This window comes from Lissotriton helveticus, chromosome 8, assembly GCF_964261635.1.
Source record: "Lissotriton helveticus chromosome 8, aLisHel1.1, whole genome shotgun sequence".
Taxonomy (NCBI): Eukaryota; Metazoa; Chordata; class Amphibia; order Caudata; family Salamandridae; genus Lissotriton; species Lissotriton helveticus.
This window is the reverse complement of record NC_136069.1, coordinates 236530525-236554637: the sequence shown is the minus strand read 5'-3', so window position 1 is coordinate 236554637 and position 24113 is coordinate 236530525.

Below are 24113 nucleotides of genomic sequence, written 5' to 3'. Positions count from 1 at the left end.
GCTTACATAGACTGAGGACTACAGAGCCTTGGTATTCAGCACACTGACATTTAATAGCACTAATCAGTGGCATCTGAGCAGCACTCAGACCATTTATTATGTTTACAATGTAAGCAAAGACCCTTGGAAATTAACAACTAATAATTAAACCACATCTACCAGTCAAAGAGTCCTTTAGAGCCTGCTTTGAAAACAGCAAGTCCTCTTTTCATCTGGGGCAGATCTTGCACATAGTAAGTCCTGGAATGAAGCAATACCATCTGGATACCAATGACGTAGCTGTTCAACTGTAAGAAGTTATTAAGGTTGCCTTCTCACATAACATTGCTTGCTGCCAAGAGCCAGGGTAAAGGGCAGGTCAAGGGGCATAAACAAAGTGAAGTCTTAACAAAGCTGTGAAAACAAAACAGGCTTTCCATTCTTCTAATAGTTTTTTTCTAAAATGGACAGTAATAAGCAAACAGTTGATATTTAGGAGAGCATGTTTATTTCTGGAAGTAATTTTAGGGAAAAAGATGATCTCTACATTTCGCCCCTAATACCGCATAGTCAGCTAAAATCTGTGTACACTCTCTGATTATAGCAAGATTGAGCTTTGTCCATTCCATACTTACAGGCCCTCAAAGGAATCCATTGCACCTCTCAAAAAAATAAAACACCTTTCAGCCAGGTATATTTTCACTTTGTTAGAATTGACATCCATTGTGTGGACTTCCCCCAAACTGTTTGCCTTCAGCCCTCCTGTTTACCATTCCTGCTTTGGAGCACGTCCCTCCTTACGCCACAGGCGACACAGGTGGGTCGCATGGGGATCGCGTTAGGGGGTATCCCGGGGGTCGTGCATATTTAAAATAATAAATAAATAAGCTTACCTTTGGCCTGGTTCTGCATTCTCTGCTCCTGTTCTTCTCCGTTTAGGAGAGAAGCACAGCCAGGTCCCACTAACAAATCACAATGCTGCAATGCTGCGTTGTGATTGGTAGGCACCCTGGTTACCCTAACCAATCATAACACTGCGATGCAGGGATTGGGAGCCTGGGCTTGTTCTCCATGCAGGCTTTAATGCAGCCTGCATGGAGAGCCTGGAAAGTGTGCATGACTGCTTTGGTTGGGCCGAGAGGACCGACCAAACAGTCATTGCACATTTAGGAGTGGGCAAACCACTCCTCCCCTGCCCTGCTCCGAGTGCAGAGCAGCCCTGCTCACCGGCCAGGCCGCACAGTAGCAGGAAGCATAAAATGATAATAACTTAAAGTTATTATCATTGTATGTTTCTTCGCACTGCTTAAAAGCAGTGGGGTGACGCTCCTCCGCCATAGCGGAGGAGCAGCCACTAACTTATGCATGTCAATTTGCAATCGATGCAGTGTTTGAATGGAATGTGTGAGAGTCTCGTTATCCATGCCATTGCTTGGGATGAAAGTACAGCAGGAAGCACCATTCTTCTCACACACCCCTCCATCGATTGTGGTCATCAAGTCCACCACATACCGATGTTGCATCACTATGAGGCGGATGGCTCTTAGTATTTATTTATTTAGTTTTATTTATTTATTTATTTATTGAAGTTTTGTATAGCGCTAGCTGGACCCGAGGGTATCAGAGCGCTTCACAGCATGTACAATTATGAGCAAACAAATTCTGTATGGAAAACGAGAGCAGAGAAGAAACAAAAACAAAAACAAAAAAACACCTTCAGTATACCAACTCAAAGGCAATATGAAAACAAGTGCGGAACATATCTCCAGGTGGAGGGGTTTCAAGAAGTGGAATAGTAATACTTTCCCAAGTCCTTTCTGGGTTACTCTTTATGGTCGAGAGCGCTCTACGAAGAGGGCTTTGAGAAGTGTCTTGAATTTTGGGAAGGAGGTGGTCATTCTGATGTGAGGTGGGATGGAGTTCCAAATCTTAGGTGCATTACCCGCAAAGGATTTATTTGCGGTTTTGCGTTTCCGATATTTCAGTGGGAAGAGTAGAAGCGTGTTGGAGCTTCTGAGGTTCCTGGACTGACCGGCCCTTTGAGTTTGGCGGCCAGATATTCAGGTTTGCCTGTGTGCAAGGCTTTATGCGTGAGACAAGCTGTGCGGAAGCTGGCTCGTTGATCAATAGGAAGCCACTTCAGTGCCCTAAGTGCCAGAGAGATGTGCTCAAATTTCTTCGTTCCTGTGACTATTCTTGCTGCGGCGTTGAGGGTAGTGGTCAGGGGACCTAGGTGAGATTTTGCTGATCCGGTCAGTGCTGCGATTCCATAGTCAATTCTGGAAAGCACCAATGCCTGCGTGGCCTATTTAAGATCTTCTGGAGGGAGGAAGGGTTTTATTCTGTGCAGCAGCTTCAGGTTTAGGAACACGCTTTTTGCTGCTTTTGAGATGTGTTTTTCATGTCCAGCTTGGGGTTGAGGGTAATCCCTAGGGATTTCACTGAGTCCGTTGGCGCAAGGGCCCCATTGAGGGCGTCTATGGCTTTAAGCCATTCTTCGATTTGAGGGTTTTTGTCTCGATTAGAGATGAGGAGAACTTCTGTTTTCTCTTGGTTGAGTTTGAGGTGGTTCATTGAGAGCCACTGTTGGACCTCTTTGAGCGTGACATTAAGTCTGTGGATGTCTTCGATCGAGGTAGTTTCCAGATAGAGTTGAGTTAAGACAGATCTCAGTACTGCTCATCATTTTCAGCAGCTTCCACCTGGGTATTCAGACCCTCCTGCATTTACTTGTGTGTCAGAAACCAGTCTGAATCCTTCCAGAATGTGCTTATACATAGCCCTACCAAAATAATGAGCAGTTATTTTTTCTTGAGCCTGATTTAGGTGCAACTCTGACAGAGCTTCTCCAGGGATGATCAGGGTCAGGGTGTGTAAGGTGATGAGAGAGCAAATGGCATGGAATCCGGGGATGAGCTGAGTGTCTGTAAATTCTCCCACATTGCTAGTACAGAACCATGAGCTTAGAATTGCCCCATTGCATGTTGAATATGTGCAGTACTGCTCTGCAGTTCTCAGGTGTGCCGAGTGGAATTGTTTCATTGCCCCTGAGACACCGGGAACACAGTGTACGTGTCCATACAATTAGGGACTGCCCCTTCCCCTCTAATAACGTGTAGCTATCGATCTCCATGTTCCATATTTCCTGATAGTGGTTTTTATGCTGCAATTTAACCCTCTATTGTGTGACTCATTTCCTTTTGTGTCATCAAGGTGGATAGCCCTGCACGGGAACTCCTTGTCTGGCATACATTTAATATTGACAAAGACTGCACCAGACATGCTAAGGGCCATACTCGGGCTAGAAATGGCAGTGGGGGCTGGCATCTGTGCACTGGTGTGGTGGCTTTGCTACCTTTAAGAACCTCTTTTTGGGAAAGTCTTGGGTCCAAACAGCATCCTCCCTTATGGTGCCTCACCCGTATATCCTATATAGCTCTGGTTGAATCTCACTAGGATCGTGGTAAAGGTATAGTGCTTTGTGATGCTTTTCATATTGAGTCACATTTACTACTATTCCATGCAGTTCTATGCTGTTGGATTGTATCTTGGCCCTAATCCTACAAAGGTACTGATTGAGGAGGTACTATTTTTCTCTTTTGTGGGCTATCGCTTCAGATATCTAAACCCTGTCTGCACTACTGTGTGTGGCATCAGTGAGCATATATACCATGACTGGGATGATGTCTGGGCCCCCACGGCGGTCATTTGCTGATACTAGGCATTGTGTAATAGTGTGCTGTGTAGTGCATGTGGAATACTAGTGCTGGGTTTACTGTAATTGTATAATCAAAAAATCAAAAGAGGCAGTGAAGAGGAAAAAGGTAGAATAGTCCTCCTCTTGATACTGTTATCCAACAAAGGACAGTGTTTGTGACTAGCAGGCATATGTACATTTATTCTATCACCCAATGAGGTGATACAGAGATCGTTTTTTTTGGTCTTGAGAAAGAAAGCCAAGGGAATGGCTTCTGCAACATGTCAACCTTGTAGGAGGAGACTCCTTATAGTACACCATCTACACCTCCCCATTTTTACTATTCTAAGCCAGGGAAGACAATAAAGTATTTTCGTTCCACTAGCCAGAGAATTTTTAACCATCTCACATTTTCTTTTCACGATCCCATGCACTACACATACTCACCAATCACTGAATAAAGTGCTCCTGTGTCTATGTAAGTCATAGCACACCTCGTCCCGTAGAGGGGCGGGAGGACCCCAATGATGAAGCATGACACTGAATCAGGTTTCAGTGTGTGAGGGGTATTATACAATTTTTTGAAACATTGCCCTTCACACAAATTGAGAGAAGGAGCTCTGATCCTTTCACACCATCTTTCTCGTATGATCAAACACTTTAAATAAAAATAGCAGCACACACATGGGTGCATATATATTCACATAATTCATGGTAGAATCCCTATATTGGATAATATTTAGAGTAATTGCAAATGGTGTGGAAGAGACCCCTGTGCAAGCGCTGTAGAAATGTTGGGATAGGCTCCATTTGACTAGGCAGATCTTTGGCTACAGATGGATGAGGCCACACACACACTAAACAGAGGGTATACAACAGTACAATAATACATAACTTTAGAAACAATGCAGGTCATGGGATGGTTTCCGGAGGAGACATCTGCAGTCTTATGCTGATCAGGAGTTTCTTTTGCTTTGGGGAAAGTGCTAAAAAGAGATTGTTTACAAATGTACATAAAAAGACAATCAGTGGTATTTGACTTGCACACTTGGGCATGGTTGGCATTCTGAAAGTAGTCTCTGGAGAGGTGGTGGGCCGTTTAAAGGTGTTGCACTTATGGCTCGACTACAGATCCGTTGGATAAGAGCTGCTGTTTGTAGGTTTGATTAGAAAACAGGCATCCTTATGTTTTATGTATTATGTTGGGGTTTCCTGTACCATTTTTGTTTGTGATTTTCCTCTCTTTTTAATTTATGTTTATTTATTTGTGCTATTTTAGAGGAGTACCGGAAGGTGTCTGCAATTGTGTTAATTATTTATAAAACACTGGTGAATGGTAATTCATGGGACACCTAGGTCTTTACTCATAAGTCATCATTTCTCTCCCCTCACCACAGCGGGAAGGGACGTTTTTAGTGACCGGATGGTCTTGTATATTTATCTGCTTGTTATGGGCATTGTCAGTCTTTTAGCCTGTAACCTTCCTTAATGTGTGCCTAGGTCATTTTATTGACGCCAGTGGTGTCTTTTGAACTTTACCTGCACAGGGTGAGGTAGAGAGGGGTGGTTCGCAATTGGGTGTTTGTTAATGCTTGCCTTTACCCCGGGTGGAGCTGTCAGAGTGCAACTACGCGGAGGTCCACGGAGTGCAGGAAAAAATCTGTGGAACTCGCCTCTGCCACCTGCCTCCACTCCCCCTGATAATATAATAGTGACAACATAATTTAAAAATAAAATAAAATGTCACTTACCTGCATTGAGGCGTACCTGGGCTGCCCTCCTCCTCCTCACTGTATATCTTGCATGAACTGCGCATCCACGTGCGCACATGAACATTTCTCACAAAGTAATGCGCATGTGCGCATGCGCAGTTCATGCAAGATGTCCGGCGAGGAGGAGGAGGGCAGCCAAGGAACGCTGCAATACAGGTAAGCAACTTCATTTCTTTTAAATTAGGTTGTCACTATTGTTTTATTAGGGGTGGAGGTGGGGGGGGCAATTTATCGGGGGCTGGCTAACTCCGCTCCGCAGTCGGAGTTTTTTTCAGTACTCCGCATTCTCAGCGGAGCGCGGAGTAAGGACATCTTTGCACATCAGCTGGCGGAGCTGAGTTCTTTGCCTACACCTAGCTTGCATCGTTCTCTGAGGTCACATGCCTGCCCCTCGTGGTGCCAGGTATCTTGATCATGACCTTTTTCTAGAGACTTCTTTTGGGCTGGTTTTGGCCTTCCTTTTTGCAGGTCTTTTGGGCGCTTCTCTAGGTTCTCATGCAATTTGGGTATTTTCATTTTTGTATACTGGAGGGGGTCAGAGAGCTGTCCCATGGCCCCATGTCTTTCTGCTGTTGCAGTGTTCGAGATAGGGTTTACTTGCTCCCCTAGACAGTGTGTGTAAGGCATTGTGTGCTGCCAGCTTGGTCGCTACTGTGGTGAGGCAATTTCTGACCTTGCACTGAGCTGTGATGGATTTTTGCAGAACTTCCTGGCACCCCTTCTCCCTTTGACTATGCCCCACCCGAGATCTTAGACCTGCTGTTCCCGGTTGTGTGTCCAGAGACTTTAAGAATCCTTTAGAATTTTAGAGTGCAGAGTTGAAACAATAAATCAGTTTTATTACCACTGTTTTGGCATTTTTTAAAGAGGTAGCATATTTTTCCAATTTTTTGTGCTTTTGACCTACTTCCAGTTTGTAGTGGAAAATGGTGTGAAACCCATTGGTAACCCAGAAAGCTATAGATTTCTGACAAGTAGACAAATTAAATTTCTGAATGCAGCAAAGGGCATATGTGCGGAACCCTCAAGGTTTTACAAAAGAAACTAGGAGCCTCATTACCATGTCAGACGGACCGCCACCGGCAGGCTGTTGGTGGTGGTCCACTTGACACACAGACCATCGGTCCGACTGCCACATATCAATGCAGAGGTCGGGGAGAAAGACCGCCACCTCCAACAGAATCCAAGATCTAATCGGGTGGTGGTTGGAATCATATCCCTACCATGGGGATTACGAATCACAAATCTTTCTTTCCTACTGCCTTTTCATGGTGGTCTGACCTCCATGAAAAGGCAGCTGGAAAGGGACCTTGGAGGCATCAAGCGGGGCCCCTGTCCCCCAAGACCACTGTAAAGTGGCCCTGGGGGCACATGTAGTGTCCCCAACACATCCATGCACCATGTGCCAGGCACCAGACAGTGCATGGATGTGCACCAAGAACCAGTTTACACTGCAGGTCAAAAGCTGCAGTATAAAAAGGCACTTTTCCGACCACAAGCATGGTAGTCAAATTCTATTTTGACGGTCCAACCACTGGATGTTTGTCAGGTGGTCTCCTGACCGGCACAACAACGGTCAGCGGTCTATCTGTCGAACACCATAATCGGTCCCTATCTGTTGAAATGAAGAATATTGAAAATTAGTAAGAAAAAGTGGGCATTTGTGTCAGTGTTTTTATCAGTATTTTTTTGTCACATTGGCCAATTTTCAAATGCAATATATTATTACGTCAGATAGACCCTTATGGTTTCAGGAATATATAGGGTTTGTAGGTTGTCCATGTACCCGATGTATCCAGAATCAATAACTGAGCTCCACCTTACAATGGTTTTTCATTGTGTACCAATTATAGACCAATTCATTTGGTGAGATATGTAGAGTGAAAATGTGTATCAAGGAAACCTATATATTTCTGAAATGGGTACCAGATATTGAGTTTAGGAGCAGTGGCTCTTTGTACATTTCTGAATTTGTGGGTACCCATACTAGCATGTGATTTGGAGGGCATTTTAGAAATACAATTGGTAAAAAAAAATGTTCTACTATTGTATGTTTCCACATGTCTTCCGATAAAAATGGTACCTCACTTGTCTGGGGAGGTCTAGTGCTATCGACAGGAAACAGCCCAAAATGTAACATGGAGCATGACATTTCTCCACTGAAAACTGCCCCTTTTTTTGCAATGTGAGTAACTGTGTCGATTTTGGATCCTAGCTGTGCCAATACCTAGTGAAACTGAGCAAATCCGTGCATTTTAGATAACTAGACATTGAGGGAATGCTAGGGTGGGATAACTGTTGTGGCTTTCACTAGGTGTCCTTAGCCATAAGCCTGTGCAAACTTCAAACTTTGCCTATAAACACACATTTCCCTCACATTTCTAACACTGAGCAGTCTCCCAAGTATTCTGATAAAAATGTTACCTCTATTCTGTGGGTAGACCTACAGGCAGTGAAAGGAAAAGACACGAAATGCAACATGGACACATCACATTTTCCAGTAACCATTTTTTTCAATGCAGGTAGCTGTTAATTTTAAAGGCCACCGACACTTTCCCCCTACTTTCAATATTATCATCTTGGTGTCTAGTGGAATCCCTGCTCATGGATCGTAGTCTAGTTATGATCCAGGAGCAGGGATCTCTTTTAACAAGGCACTGCTGGAAAGGAGTAGCTCTTCTCTTTTCAACAATGCATTTACACGAAAGTCTCCAACATTTTCCATAACAAGATCTACTTATGTTTAATGAAAATTATTCTGAACTACTAATAACATCAGTATTGCAATAGCAGCCAAATCGGACTCAATTACATTAGTGGCCACCGTATGCCAAATTAATAGCATTGATCACCTCACTGCACCATGCAGCACCGACAGTGATGTAAAAAGCCTTTGTCAATTTGGAATGCCTTTACATAGGAAATAAACATCAGCCATAACTGCACATTCCATGGTACCAAGGTAATAATATTAGTAATGTCTCCCAAATGCCACATGACTGTACCTCAAATATCAGCTTTAAAAATATTTTGCAAATCTACTCATTTGTTTCCAAATATCATCTTATGAGTTCTTGCTGGAAAGTGGTTTATTAATAGTGGTAAATATGCATCTACCAATGGCAATAAGGTCACCAACACAGTCTTCGGTCCAGTATGGGCCTCAATAAATGATTCCCATGCTCAACACATGGTAGCTTGGCTACGAACAGTCAGGCTTAACTGAGGAGACAGATATGTAAAGCATTTAAAAACATCAATCCAGTAAATAATTTAGACTCAACACACAATAAAAATCCCTCACCACTTTATAAAAATTGGAAATATTTGTATCTTTAAAATGACACCTAAATGACAAAAACCCAATGTAGGGAACCAGAGATATGAATTTTCAAAGATTCAACACTTTCTAGCACTTAGAAACCTACAACGCCACTCTGGGACATCTGGTCGGGCTTTATTGAGACAAATTCAAAGTTTCAGGACGACCGCAATGGAGCCCTGCCACTAAGTGTGAGAAAGTGCATCTTTTTGCATGGTTAGCCTCTACTTTTTGCCTAGTTTTGATGTGGTTTCAATTGTGGAATGCAATTGACCTGCCATCCAAGTCACCTGTGTCAATGCTCTAATCCTAAAAACAAATCCCAAATGTGTACTTCTGTCCCCTGTAAGTCCTTAGTATGTGGTACCCTGGGGACCTACGGCCTGGGAGTGAAGGGGGTCCCCTGGGCCCCATGCTCACAGGGACCATGCCAAGGACCTTGTAGCTTGCATGCCCTAGTGAGGTAGAAAATGACAAAGTCGACATAGCACCCTGGATGGGTGCCATGACAGCTAGCACTGCCTGAAGGTGTGGGTAAGTCACCCCTCTAGCAGCACGGGCAAGGAATACTTTACTACACTATGGTAGTTTCCACCCCAGGCACCAGAAAGACGGAATTCCATTCAGTCCATTTTTAAGATTGCACAGAAACTGCACCTAGATCAGTCACTTCATCTCACACTCAGAGATCCTTAACAAGAAACTCTTATTAAGAGGCTACCCCTTGAGAATAATCAAACAATCATACAAAAGAGCTAAATATTATGATCGCGGAAGTATGTTCCGACCTCAATCCAGGGAACCATCGGATCAGTTGGTTTGTGTACTTAAACATTCTACGTTTGACCAAAAGATCAGACAAATCATCAATTCTCAATGACACCTACTGAACCTTGAACCTCAAACACAAAATATTGGCAGACCGATCTTTGCCTTCAAAAGGAATAAAAATCTGAAAAACTTCCCACTCAGGGCAAATAATTCCTCTGAAAAGAGTTTTAATTAAACATCCATCACTGGCTCGAACCCCATTTCTGGAAACCACAGATGCGGTACTTGCCAGGCTTGCCCCAGTGCTATTGTCAGTGACCAGATATCTATTAACAACCACACTGTTTCCCTCAAACAAATGACCAATTGTCGTACTATCAATGTCATTTATGCTGTGATCTGCCCATGTGGCCTTACATATATTGGGGGAACAGGTCGCGAGATCAGATTCAGAATGTGTGAGCACAAATCCAATATCCTAATTGGCAAGCTGACCGCCCCGCTGGTACCACACTGGCTTAATAAAAAACACACGGAACCTGACCTCCGCTGGAATATACTTGAAAAGGTCCACAACCACAAGGGCACTGACTTGCAAGCCTTACGCAGGAAGAGAGAGGTCTTTTGGATGTTTACTCTTAATACTAAGAATGAGGGCTTAAATGAACATGTTCCGTGGGAGAATGCCATCATCTGATCCCTCTGCTGTATATCTTTGATACCTGAATGGGGCTCCATTAGGCGAATCTCTGCTATGTTGATCATTTTACTCTCTAGTGATCACCCTGATTTTATTTGCAGTACAGACCCTTTGTCTCTTGGTGCTATAATCATTTGACTCGTACATTGTTATGCTTTATCGGGTCTCTTTTCGTGCCTTATCTGAATAATTTCCTCTATGGATTTGTATGCCCCCCTAGCTTTAAGGGATATCGTTTAGCTATTTCTCTTCTTCTTTATTTGTCATTTTTTCTTTTTCGTATTCGTCGGGTTTATCAATAGGAGTCTTGTGCATCTTTCTTTGTTTATTTTAGGTCCTTCGTTCAGAGTTGACTACCCCGCCTACCCTTCACGTCACCTGTTCACGTATCTTGCTCGCATTATGGTTAGAGCCCGCTGATTGGGTCTGTCTCCATCTATCCTGATCACCGTTATAAACCCCCGCTGCCCGAGACGCGGTCTCTGCTCTCTTATCAGCGGAAATCGTCGGCACCACCCTTCTTTACGCCCATGGCCGATTCCCGGGTAGCCACTTCAGTTAATCGTCCCCTGCCTGAATGGGTAGCGTTTCCTCATTTACCTGAGAGTTCTTTCTCTATTCCCTCATTGCTTAGAGACTAGATGTTTGTTAGACTCTGCCACCGGAGGACCTAACCGGAGCCCTTCGTAGCTGGCGAAGCCCTTCCCTTATTTCCATTTAACATCCTGCTTGGTGACTTGACATATTCATGTCTATCCACCTTTGACACCACGGTAAGGTTTCGATAAATGTGCCTTAAACCTAATATCTTTCGACAGAGGTCAGCGCCCTTCAGCTCGGTTGATAACCTTGGACTATTTTGTTCTTCCATCCTAGTGAACGATTGTGCCTGAAGTCGAGCTCTGTTTTGAATTTAACCATTTCGGATATTGTGATTTTTTTGTTTCCACTAAAGCTTTCTCATCACCACTACATATTGCCCTCTGATCCCCATTCTCGGTAGGACATGTTTGACTTTGATCACGCTGTTGGCTACACGGCTGTATATCCTTGCCTCCTTATTTAAACGTTATTTTCTATCTTCTATAGATATCTCAGTCTGTGCCAGTCCGTGATTTACTATTAGGACAGTTCCTAACAGCCCATCTCCACTGTTCAGGTACGCCTATGCTACGCTCGATTTCTAACTAGCAGGCACTGAATACATGTTACCGTATGCCTGCATTCACCTTTATTGGATTATTCCCTCTACCATGAGCCGCGTTTCTTTGTTTTTTGTTTAATTTTTTTGTTTTATTCTTTCTTTCCATAGTGTACGTGAGAGCTGGAAATCCCTTGTCTATTTTGAGCACATTTTCTTTATTTCTCTCTGTTTCTTATATACTGGCCCTCTTGGTGATTTGGTTCTAACCTTTGAATGACACATACTTTCATTTAATTTCTTTTGGGTCTTGCTCATCACTGGTTTCTGCAAGTTGTCAATTTTTACACTTTTGTCCCATGTTTTATTTATCCTTTGATTGGTTCCTTTCTCCCTCCCACATTGGGTCAGCATATTAATACTTACCCTTTGTTTGTTTTACATGAAAAATGCTTCTTAAACTTTCAAATGTTATATTGGTATCCATTTATCATTATGCAGACACCCCCACCTTTGTCCCTTTGGATACACGTGCCCTGATGAAGGTGAGAGCTAATTCAGGTCACACACCGAAACGTACGTCGGTACCACTACAACAGTAACCTGGCGAGCCCATTATATCTTGAATTCTTGGATTATTTGCTTATATTTGGGATACTACTTGAAATATTTATTGTGCTAAATTGCATTATACATTGGATGACTTTGTTCTCTCTTGATTTTGTACTGCTATTAGACGGGAGACAAAAACAGCTTTGTATCCAGCAGGACCTCTAAGTCTCCTAGCTTTATCACTCAGAATTGTTGGTCTTCGCCTTTTGAATCTTTTTTATTGAACTGGAATGAGTGGATCCTGTAGGATCTAGATGAATGGGTATGAGTGAGTATGTGTTGGAGTGATTGTTTGAATGAATGTGTTTTGTGTGGTGTACATTATTTTGCTGTACATGTTTGTTCTTTTGACTTAATATCTATTGAAATCCATGAATTGTATATATATAAATATGATTAAAAAATTCATTCATGGATTCATGTCCTATTGTGAATTAATGATATTTTTGCTCTTGGGATGGAGTTTTCCGTTACAGTGACCTTACTAGCACTTTATGAGTTACTCTAGGTGGGGACTTTGCTGTTTTATTATATTGACCCCTGTAGCAGGCCTCACAGCCATAAGGCAGGGTGAACTATACAACAGGTGGGAATAGATCTGAATGAACAGATATGCCTCATCAATATTAGGGTCAATTCCTTAATATTGTAAGTGACAATGAAGCCAGAGAAACTCGACAACTTGAGTTTCCCAGCACCATGATGGCTTCACTGAACAATGGAGTGTTTTGTTGCAAACTACTACTCTCAATAAATCCACACTGATGCCAGTGTGAGATTTATTGTAGCATGCACTCAGAGGACACCTCATAGGTGCCCCCTGAAAACCCGCCAACACTGGTGTAGTCTCTGACCAGCTGTAGGCAGCCAGTCACCACCAGACATGTTTCTGGACCCCTGGGTGGAGAACCACTCCTCTCTGGGACCAAAAACAAAGCACATCCTAGGAAGAGGTGTCACACCACCTCCCCCAGCATGGGCCAGTGCTCGAAGGGGACATTTTTAAAGGCTGATCCAGCGTGACAACTTAGAAAAATAGCAGATGTGTCAACTTTTGTCAACTCCACCCTTAAGGTGGGGGAGGTGAGATGGAGATGAAGCATATCTTTCAGACTCCATCATCTTGAAGATGGGGAGAAGCCTCCAATCTAGGCTAGCTCTATGAACCCTCCCACAGGAGGGTGGCATAATAGAGGGTGTAGTTAAGTATGGGCACAAAATCCGTTCCGCTCGCTTAATTTGTGAGTTTTTGGCAATTTCGCGATCCCCGAATCTCGCGAAATTGCCGAAAAATTCGAAAATTCGCTCGCGGGCGAATTTTTTTGCACATGCCAGAGTTGAAGCTCAAATAATCAGCCCAAACAACTAGTGAGCACGGTCTAGGCTAGGCAGGTGTGCTTCCTCCCTATATCTACCGCCTACAATTAGATGTAATTCTTGATGGAGGTCTTTGCATCCACGAGTTTCTCGAGCGCAATCCCTGTGTACTTCCTGTGACCATGAGGCAGCTTTCTTCTTATTTGCTGCTCTGATCGGTCTCTGACCCTTTATAAACAGGAGGCATATGAACTCGCATAGAAGCCCCGCCCGTTTCGCCCCGCCACACACACTAGGGTATGCAACGTCTTCCCGCCCTTTCCTCACTATGATGGACAGCTCACTCGAGGGACCTTGGCGCCTTGCGGCGCGGTGGTAAAGTTACAGACACACGTGGTCACTGGAAACAACTCTTCTGGCCCTTTACACAACTGTAGTGTAGCAAAAGCACTAAACATTTACCCAACGAGGTAGCACTTACTGATTAGCCAGTAGAAAGTACTCCAGTTGAGTAGAGGTATGGCACAACACGGTGGCATCTTCGTGGATAAGTATGCAGGCAGTATTCATTCTGGCACAATGCTCCTGTCACAAAAATTAAACCTCAACAGGAACCACTTACAGATATAAGAAGGTGCCCAAGTTGAAGCTCAAATTCAGTCGTGCATTAAAATCAGCCCAAACAACTAGTGGGCACGGTCCAGGTGTGCTTCCTCCCCATATCTACCGTCTACAATTAGATGTAATCCTTGATGGAGGTCTTTGCATCCACGAGTTTCTCAAGTGCAATCCCCGTGTACTTCCTGCGACCAGGAGGCTGCTTTCTTCTAATCTTCTGCTCTGATCGGTCTCTGACCCTTTATAAACAAGAGGCATGTGAACTCGCATAGAAGCCCCACCCGTTTGGCCCCGCCACGCACACACTAGGGTATGGAACGTCTTCCCGCCCTTTCCTCACTATGATGGACAGCTCACTCGAGGGACCTCGGCACCTTTCGGCGCGGTGGCAAAGTTACAGACTCACGTGGTCACATTATTTGTGCAAATCCGCGAGTTTGTGGATTTTCCCGCAAACTCGCAGATTTTTTTGCCATTTCACGCGAACTCACGGACCGCGATTCCGCAAAATCCACCCATACTTAGGTGTAGTGAGGTGCCCATTGACCCTATCTGCTACTTCCCTAAAATGCCCCTACATTTAGTATTCCGGTGGCTCCCCCAGACCTAGAAACTAGACCTAAGAAGAAAGAAGACATCCCTGCAGAGAAGACTGAAGAATACAACTACCTTAGCCCTAGCCCTACCGGCCTGCTCCAGGTTCTGCAAACCTGCGACCTGTCTTGCAGCAGCAACCTCTGAAACTCTTTGAGGACTGCTTCCTTCAAAAAAGACTCTAATCTCCCATGGACAGCAGACCAGTCCAGAAGAAACCAACTCCAAGGGCTCCAGATCCAGTTGGAACTGTGATACCTGCACCCGGCTCCCATGGCCCGAGTCTGAGTGGCTCACATGTGCAGTGAAGTCTCCCCAGTGATCCTGACCCCATCTCCAGTGGTGGCTGACCTCTCTGATCTTCACAGCATCGCCTGCAGTGTGAATCCACAGGATCCCTTGACCGCCTCCGGTGAGAGGACTCTGATGTCAAAAGGCACCCCTGCACCTGAAGCCCTTACGTCTTGGTGAGCTCAACCAACAGTGCACCTTTGACCTCCTACATCTCTACTTACCTTTGCTGTTATTGTTCTCCCTTGTGTAACCTCCTGTGCCAAGCCTTCAGCCTGTTTGTCAAAAGAACTATGTCCTTTAAAGAGCAATGGGCCCCCAATGCTAATTTTGCACCCTGCCCCTGGCCACCACTGTGCTGCAGTAGTGTAATGTTTGGTGCTGCTTTGTGCCCCCCGTGCTTGTACCAAGGCTTGAGCCCTGCAACCAATCTACTTATCACAAGCAGTCTGTCTCCAGGCACTCCCAGTCTCCATTGAAAAGCATTGGCCCAAACTCTGATTTTGACCTCTGCACCCAGCCACCCCTGTGCCCCTGCTGGCGCAGTTCTGGAAATCACAGACCCTAGCCCCTTTGCTGACCCTTGGTCCCGAAGACGAGATTTGTAAGTGCATTACTTATCTGTTTGAACGCAATAGTGTTTTCAATGAGCATAGCATTGACCCGTTCTGAAAAGTTTAGGTGTCAATTTGTCAAAGTGAAAACTATTTATATTCAATTTTTAAACATACTTACCTTATTGCGAAGATCTTGGTCTTAAAAAAAATATATAAACAAAGTATATTTCTCTGAAATTGCTCTGGATCTCCTTCTTGAGTCGTTTGTCCATTATTGGTCAATATTGTGCAATAAATGTCTTAAATTCCTCTGTGTTAGGCCTAAGGCTGCTCACCCACACTACCACTAATAGAGCACTTCGGGTTTTACATTGAGCCCTGTACACTTGTGGGGAACCCCTGGACTCTGTGCATGGTATAACCAACTACTGGTAATTTCATATACAGAGCAAGCTTCCTGCACCGGGTCAAAAGTTTACCTTCGAACTTAGACATTTTTCTGGAGTTTTTTTTTTTCTGAGGGACCTCACTGCTCCTTACCGGGCTGGATTCAGAGCGGGTTCACCGGCTTGAGTTTCAGGGAGCTCCTGGTCAAACTCTGAAAGTCAGACCTCCAGAGCTCTTCAGCAGGGCAAACCTGGAATCCGGGCCTGGTCGTGGTTTAAGTTGGCAGGCTTGGGTTTCACGATTGAGTTGCTTACCATATACAGCTTATTTCCAAAGTTGCTCCAAACCGTCTTCCTGAGGTTCCTCTTCAGGGTCCAAGGGGCCCACAGCACAATCCAAGGGTCTGGAAGCTCCAAGACGGTCCATGAAAGGTTAGGACCACAATTCCCACAACGCACCTGGACAAAACCCTTAAAAGTCCACTGGACACACTGCAAGCACGGGACTCCTGGTGGTGATGGTGCAGGTGAGCTCTGTTAACCTGTAGCTTGCAGAGAGGCCAATCTTTAATCCTTGTGAAGCACAGTACATCCACAGGGCTATAGTTCACGAGTGCTCAGCTGGCGCAGTGAGTCAAAATGCAGTGCCTGGTGGTGCACATCAAGTTTCCGGCATGGCAATGCTTATTCTTCTCTTAGTTTCAACAGCAGATATGAGTGACTCTGCTCCTCTCACATATTTATTTAGTGTTCTCTGGGGTCAAGCAGGAGAGCACTCCTGTGCAATGAAGTACAAGGCAACATCCCAGAGCATGACAACTTCCTCCAAAGTGTGGTATGTTCTTGTCCCAGAAAGCACTATTTCTCCACAAATTCATGATGGCTGAAATCTCAGCAGAGGAGCAATAACTATCTAAACCAACCTCTAGTGTAGCTCTTTTCCGTAGATCTCCTCCTCCTAACCACTGCAGATTCCTTCCTTAAGCCTGCTATCTGGCTAGGTCTGAGTGAATGGGGTAGGCAGACCTTGCATTCCCTGCCTGTCCTGTTCCTCAATAGGAAAGTAATGCTTTATGCCCCATCATCCCTGCTCTGGCATGCCTGTGTAGCATATCCCTCTCCAGCAGATAGCCTCTTCCCTCGTGAGCCACTTATCACTTCAGTAAAGCAGCCGGGCTAATCCTGTTAACTCTGACCAATGAGTGAAGACCAAAGGAAGGCTGAATTTTGGCTTCCAAACAAGAAAGTGTGGCGCCAACACCCTCGCCCCTCTCAAGACCTCCACTACTAACCACACCATTATGAAAGCCTCCTGGTTCACCGAAGACCTCCGGACCTCCAAACGTACCTGTCGGAAGCTGGAGAAGAAATGGCTCCACGACCGAACACCAGACAGCCACACAGCCCACAAAAGCGCCACCCGCAGATACCATCAACTCATCAGGACCGCCAAGAGGACCGCCTTCAAGGAACGGTTACACAACAACGCACACAACACCAAAGAGCTCTTCAGCATCATGATAGAACTCTGCAACCCCAGCTCCAACACCAATGACATCCCACCATCACAAGACCTGTGCGACTCCCTGGCCACCTTCTTCCATCGCAAGATCACTGACATCCACGACAGCTTCAACTTCGACACCCCAACACCCACCACCGATTCCACCACCCCTGCGATCACCCCTCTCACATGCCGCCTGACCACCTGAACTCACATCAGCGATGAAGACACCATCAAAACCATGAACTCCATCCACTCTGGATCCCCATCTGACCCCTGCCCTCACCACATCTTCAACAAAGCCAGCACAACCATCGCACCCCACCTCCGGAAAACAATCAACAGCTCCTTCGAGACAGCAACCTTCCCGGCAAGCTGGAAGCACGCCGAGATCAACGCCCTTCTGAAGAAACCCAAGGCGGACCCCAAGGACCTCAAGAACTTGCGGCCCATCTCCCTGCTCCCGTTCCCGGCAAAAGTGACAGAGAAGATTGTCAACAAACAGCTGACCCATTACCTCGAAGACAATAACGTCCTGGACCCATCCCAATCTGGCTCCCGCAGCAACCACAGCACCGAGACCACCCTCATCGCCGCCACCGACAACATCAGGATCCTGATGGACAAAGGAGAAACAGCCGCCCTAATCCTCCTGACCTATCAGCCGCCTTCGACATGGTCTGCCACCGCACCCTATCAGCGCGCCTCCATGATGCCGGAATTCAAGAGAGGGCCCTGGCCTGGACCACATCCTTCCTCGCCGGCAGAACCCAGAGCGTCCGCCTCCCTCCCTACCGCTCAAGAACCACCGAGATCATCTGCGGCGTCCCACAGGGATCCTCCCTCAGCCCGTCGCTGTTCAATATCTACGTGGCTCCACTCGCCCATGTCGCACAACAACACAGCCTCAACATCATCTCCTACGGCGACACCACCCAGCTGATCATATCCCTCACCGAAGACCCCAACACCGCCAAAGCCAACCTCCACAGAGGAATGAAGGCCATCGCCGACTGGATGAAGGACAGCAGAATGAAGCTGAATTCAGACAAAATGGAGGTCCTCATCCTCGGACCCACCCCATCAGCCTGGGACGACTCCTGGTGGCCCACATCGCTAGGCACACCCCCTGAACCCACCGACCACACACGCAACCTGGGTTTCATCCTCGACTCCTCCCTCTCAATGACCAAGCAAGTCAACGCTGTCTCCGCGTCCTGCTTCAACACCCTCCGAATTCTCCGCAGGATTTTCAAGTGGATCCCTCTCGACACGAGAAAAAACGTCACCCTGGCCCTCATCACCAACAGACTAAACTACGGAAACACCCTCTACTCAGGAACAACAACCAAGCTCCTGAGACGAATACAACGAATCCAGAACGCCTCAGCACGACTGATCCTCGACGCCCCCCGGCGCAGCCACATCGCACCCCACCTGAGAGGCCTGCACTGGCTCCCAGTCAACAAGAGGATCACCTTCAAACTCCTCATCCACGCACACAAAGGGCTACACAACACCGAATCATCATACCTCAACAACCGACTCAGCTTCCACACCCCCACCCGCAACCTCCGCTCTGCCACACTCACCCTCGCCACAGTTCCTCGTATCTGGAAAACCACCGCCGGCGGCAGATCCTTCTCCTACCGTGCCGTCAAGACCTGGAACGATCTACCTGCCAGCCTACGACAGACCCAGGACCTGCTGACCTTCAGAAGACTTCTCAAGACCTGGCTCTTCGATCAGTAGCAACCCCCCCCCGCGCTTTGAGACCCTCACGTGTATGTAGCGCCCTTTATAAATGCCTGATTGATTAATTGATTGAAAGTCTTATTACTTCGTTTCTGTACAATTTAGAATACAATCAACAATGGTATATTGTTGTATTTATCAATACCATTCTCCTAAGTCTTTGAATGTTATTTAATTCAATTCCTAGCAATATTTATGCATTCATAAAGTATTGCAATGTTATTCTATGTGGCTAGGCATCTACAATAGGGAGAGTGAAATGTGCAATTTGTACATCATCGGGCACATAAAACATCTTTTATTAGGGCCCTGCTGAAAATTACATAACTCCCTCATCCCTGGGACACCTAGGGGAGACCATGGGGGTACCAAATATGTAGAAATAATGTAGATTATCACTTGTTAAGGGCGTCTACCACCAAAGTAGAATTTGGGCGCAATTTATGATTAGAAGTACTGGAGAGTAGGACTGCTTTTAACAAAACTGCTGCTGGCCTCTAAACGTCCATGTTCTATTATACACTATGGACTTATAGGTAATTTTAATCCCCCTGCCCTACTATCTACTAGGGACTTAGAGTGTAGGTCAGGCCAATTAAAAGCGTACCCTAATGCATAGTGTACCCTAATGCATGTGTATGTTTTCAATATAACAGTGGGTGTTTTCAACCCAGCCCTATGCACTCTCGAAGTCATAAAACCAGCATCAAAAGGTTCCCAAACGGGGATAAAAATGGGGGGACACTGCAAGTAGGTCCTGATTTCTAACAGTTTCGAAAATAGATACATTTCTATTCAAGTTGCCCGATTTTCAACTTTGGTATAAATATATTTATTTAGCCATGCAAAAGTTTCTAATTTAGTAAGCTATATTGCACTCAGAGAGCTACTCACAGATAGCTGGGGAGCTACAAATAGCTCACTCATTGGACAAGCTGGCCTTTTGTCCATTGTGAAACAAAATGCAAATTGCTGAACAACCTCAATTTTCTCGGGCAGAAGTAACACCTTTTGTGCTGCTTGGAAACGCTGGAAAACCCCAGGCAGCACAAAACTACAAATCAAAAAGGCAACCAATTGTTTCCTTCACTGAGGGGCCTGAGTGCGTATGCCCCATGGTGGTGGTCGACCAAAGCCAGAGGGTTGACCCCCCCCACCTCTATAATAATGATCGCTGGTGTCTATTGGTCCATGGATTGCAGTGCATCCACAATCCACAAGCAGGGATCAATTTGAGAAAGGCATCAATGGAAAATTGAGATCCTCCCCTTTCAAACTCCCCCCTTTCCAAAGATGCCTCTCCGAAATTGCCAGAGGCAGGCTGGATGGGTAAAACCTCACTAGACGTGCAGGGAGCTTCCTTTGCAGCAGTGCGGGGGGGTGGAGTGAGCGTGGCACTTCCGTGCTCATGACGGAACCACGCCGTCATGAGTCACGGGCGGCGTGTGCTCATGACGGCGTGGTTTTCTCACAGCCCCGCCAGCTCATGAATTCGCCCGCACAGGCGGGGAATTAATGCCGCAAGGGTGGAGTGGCAGCCGCATAATGGAACCACTCCGTCATGATCATACGCCGCCCATGGCTCATGACGGCGTGGTTCCGTCATGAACACGCAAGAGGTTAAATGGTTCTCCTTGTGCAGTTTGGTGGGATCAGTGACATCAGTGCGCCATCTGGAATCTTGATTTCACTGATGGGAGGGGCAGGGGCTGACGAAGAAGTGATTCTGCATCAGCCCCCACAGAAGCCAACATGTGAGGTAGCCTCCTGTTGGAGCACAAGAGGGACCCCACTCCCTCCGAGGAGGACGACCTTAGCACCACAGGGGTTACATTTTTACACATAGGAAGGTATGTTGCTACCCGTGCTAAGGGCTTTTCATGCCTCGTCAGCGATGCAGATAATGTGTAACCAATTCAATTTTACACCTAAACCTGCAAATAAAATGTAATGAGTGCAAACGGTAGCACATGAAGAAACGTTTCTGCACAGTCACCATTTTGCTTCACTCTAAGCGAGTGCATCTGAGCCTTTTGGATGATAAGTGGCATTAGGACACTTTGGGCCCGATTCACAGAATGAATTTAAGACTCAATCCTAACCTTACTACTATTTTGGTATTCACAGAATGCACTTACTACTTTTGGCATTCACTGAATGAATTTACTACTTTTGGTATTCACAGAAGTTAGGATTTTGTCTTAAATTTGTCTTAAGACAAACTTAAGACAGACTTAAGACAGACTTAAGACAAAATCCTAACTTAAGTCTGTCTTAAGTCTGTCTTAAGTATGTCTTAAGTTTGTCTTAAGACAAACTTAAGACAAAATCCTAACTTCTGTGAATACCAAAAGTAGTAAGTTCATTCTGTGAATATCAAAAGTAGTAAGTGCATTCTGTGAATGCCAAAAGTAGTAAGTGCATTATGCGAATACCAAAATAGTAGTAAGTTTAGGATTGAGTCTTAAGTTCATTCTGTGAATCGGGCCCTCTGAGCTTACCTGCCATAGTATAAAATACAATGATTCTGAGCATTACATTTTGACAGGTTTAAATAAAAATACAAGGGGCCTCATTTATGAGGCTGTGCGTCACTTTTACGCTGCTGGTGCGTCACTTTTTGTGACGCACCAGTGGCGTAAAAAATGCACCTTGTTGCACCATATTTACAAAGTGACGCATCTAGGGAGATGCGTCACTTTGTAAACCCCTGCGCCACATTATACCTGCACCAGGTATAATGTATACAAGGGGGGCGTATTGACGCAAGAAAGGGTCATGGAAGTGACGCAGTGAAATCTATGAGATTTCACTGCGCAACTTCTAGCACTGAAATGCGTCAAAATCTTACGCCTGCCTCACAGCAGGCGTAAGACTGACACAGGCCCTTTCACATGGGGCTTGCCCCATGTGAAGGACACATTGCTGGAGTTGCGTCACTTTTGCGACATACTCCAGCAATGCGTCACTTTTGCGCCTACAAATAAGTCAGAAATACTGACGTATCTGTAACTCCTTGCGACATGATGCGTCATACTGTAAATATGACGCATCATTGGTGTCGCAAGGAGGGCACCACCAAAAGTGGCGCATCGCTGTTTTCACGCAGCGATGCGTCACTTTTCATAAATGAGGCCCAACATATTTAAAGAAGATAAATAATACACCATAGTTAGTTCTACCTTGTAGGCATCACAGAAAGTATATTTAATGTGTCATGGTTTGTTTTGGTCCCAATAAAGTGTTTGTTCTCGTTTCACATCAGGATTAAGAGACAATGTGGCACTTGTCTACATAATTCCCATGCTTCTCATATATTTCTAATATTTAAACTGCAAAGCAGGACACTATTTTTAATTTATAAATGTTATATTTGTTAGAAAACCAACAACATACTGCAGCTTTAGCCTTCCACACTCCACTGTAACCAGTGGAGTGTATCACTAGTTGAAATTTAGATGATGCCCTCACACTGCAGTTAGCAGTTGGACAAGTAATTAGATATCCACGGTAACACAGTTAGCAGCAATTTTCAGAGAAACTTTCAGACCTTTGACATTCTCTTCTTTGACACACAGTAAATTCATAAAGAAAATTACATTAAAGTTCTCTTTTTTGCATTGCCCATGAGAACAAATATAGTGAATATTGGGGTGCTGCAACACCCTCGGCACCCATAGATCCAGTGCCACTAAGCACTTTTGAGATTGAAACTTATGAACGGCGAGTGAAGTTGCATGGGCGGGCAGTGCTTAATTCCACGAAATATTGTGTATATTCATAAAATCCTGTTGCACTCACAAGTGAAGCAAATCCACTATGGCTGCCCCATAACCTGCCATCACAGGTTCGGAGCCTTGTTATCAAAGCTGTGGTGAAGGAAATCCAATATTAAGTTGATTTGAGACGTCGTTTTTAGGTGAGTTAACCCGTGGAGGCTCACAAAGAAGAAAAAAAAATCCTAATTTCTATTGCTTGCACTGGAAATACCTCTGTTGCTAAAGAATCACTGCAAGCGCTGCTTGTTCTAGGGGTCAAAAAGATAACAAACGCTGACTTGTTGACTACTGTATAGGTTCTTGCTGCATACTGTTAATGGATAGCTTAGACTGTTTGAAATTGGCTACATTTTCTTGCACAAGGTTCATGGAAAGTGTAGCCATTTAATAAAGTAAGTATAGAAATATAAAACACGCTTTGAGCGTCTGGATATTTCATAATAAAAAGTTTAATGCACTCTAATCGAGCTTTCATGAAACTCAAATTTGTTATCCTGAACAGGTATCCACAATGGTGTGCTAAGGTCGCCTTTGGTGTTCTTTTTGATAGTGTAGCCAAAATCAAAGAGCAAACCCCTCAGGTGATGCTGGGGAAAAGAAGAATCGACATACACAATATATTGGAGAGAAAAAAGAGAACTAAAGGTTCAAAAAAAGGTACACATCAAATAGTAATGATATCCAAACTACGCACCACTCAGTGCTTGATGGAGAAAACAACCTTAGCCCCTTATGAATGCTATGCTGGCCAAACTTTAAGCATTACTTTTCCAGAAGTCATGGAGGATACAGAAATATACATTTTACTTATTATGTAGACAACAGTTGCTATGAATATAGTAAATACATTTAAATAGTTACCATTGCCTGGTTAAAAGTGAGCATTGGAGAAATGGACGGTATAAGCAGTAAGGCCTTGATGACAAGTGCGGGATTAAATTCTGATCCCTGTACAAACTATACTTTGTACAGAAATCAGTTACAAGATGTGTATGAAAGTTATCCCAGTCCCTCAGTTGTCCCCCAATAGATTCCAGCAGATTAAACCTGTTGAATTGGGACAATATGCCCGTGAAATAGAAGCTTTTTTGTGTGCTAAATACTCTATTTACATGTCATTCCCCATTTCCATGATAAAAAATCAGAAGCAGAAAAGAAAATCTAAATCAGAATAGAAAGTATTTATCAGACCTCAACACACAATATTAGGAAACTTTGGAAGAAACTCTCTCTTTTAAGCAGTGCATTCTGATGTGATCTGGTATAATGTAAAACTGAAATAATGGATAAAGAGTTTCCAAAAAGGCAATATATAAAA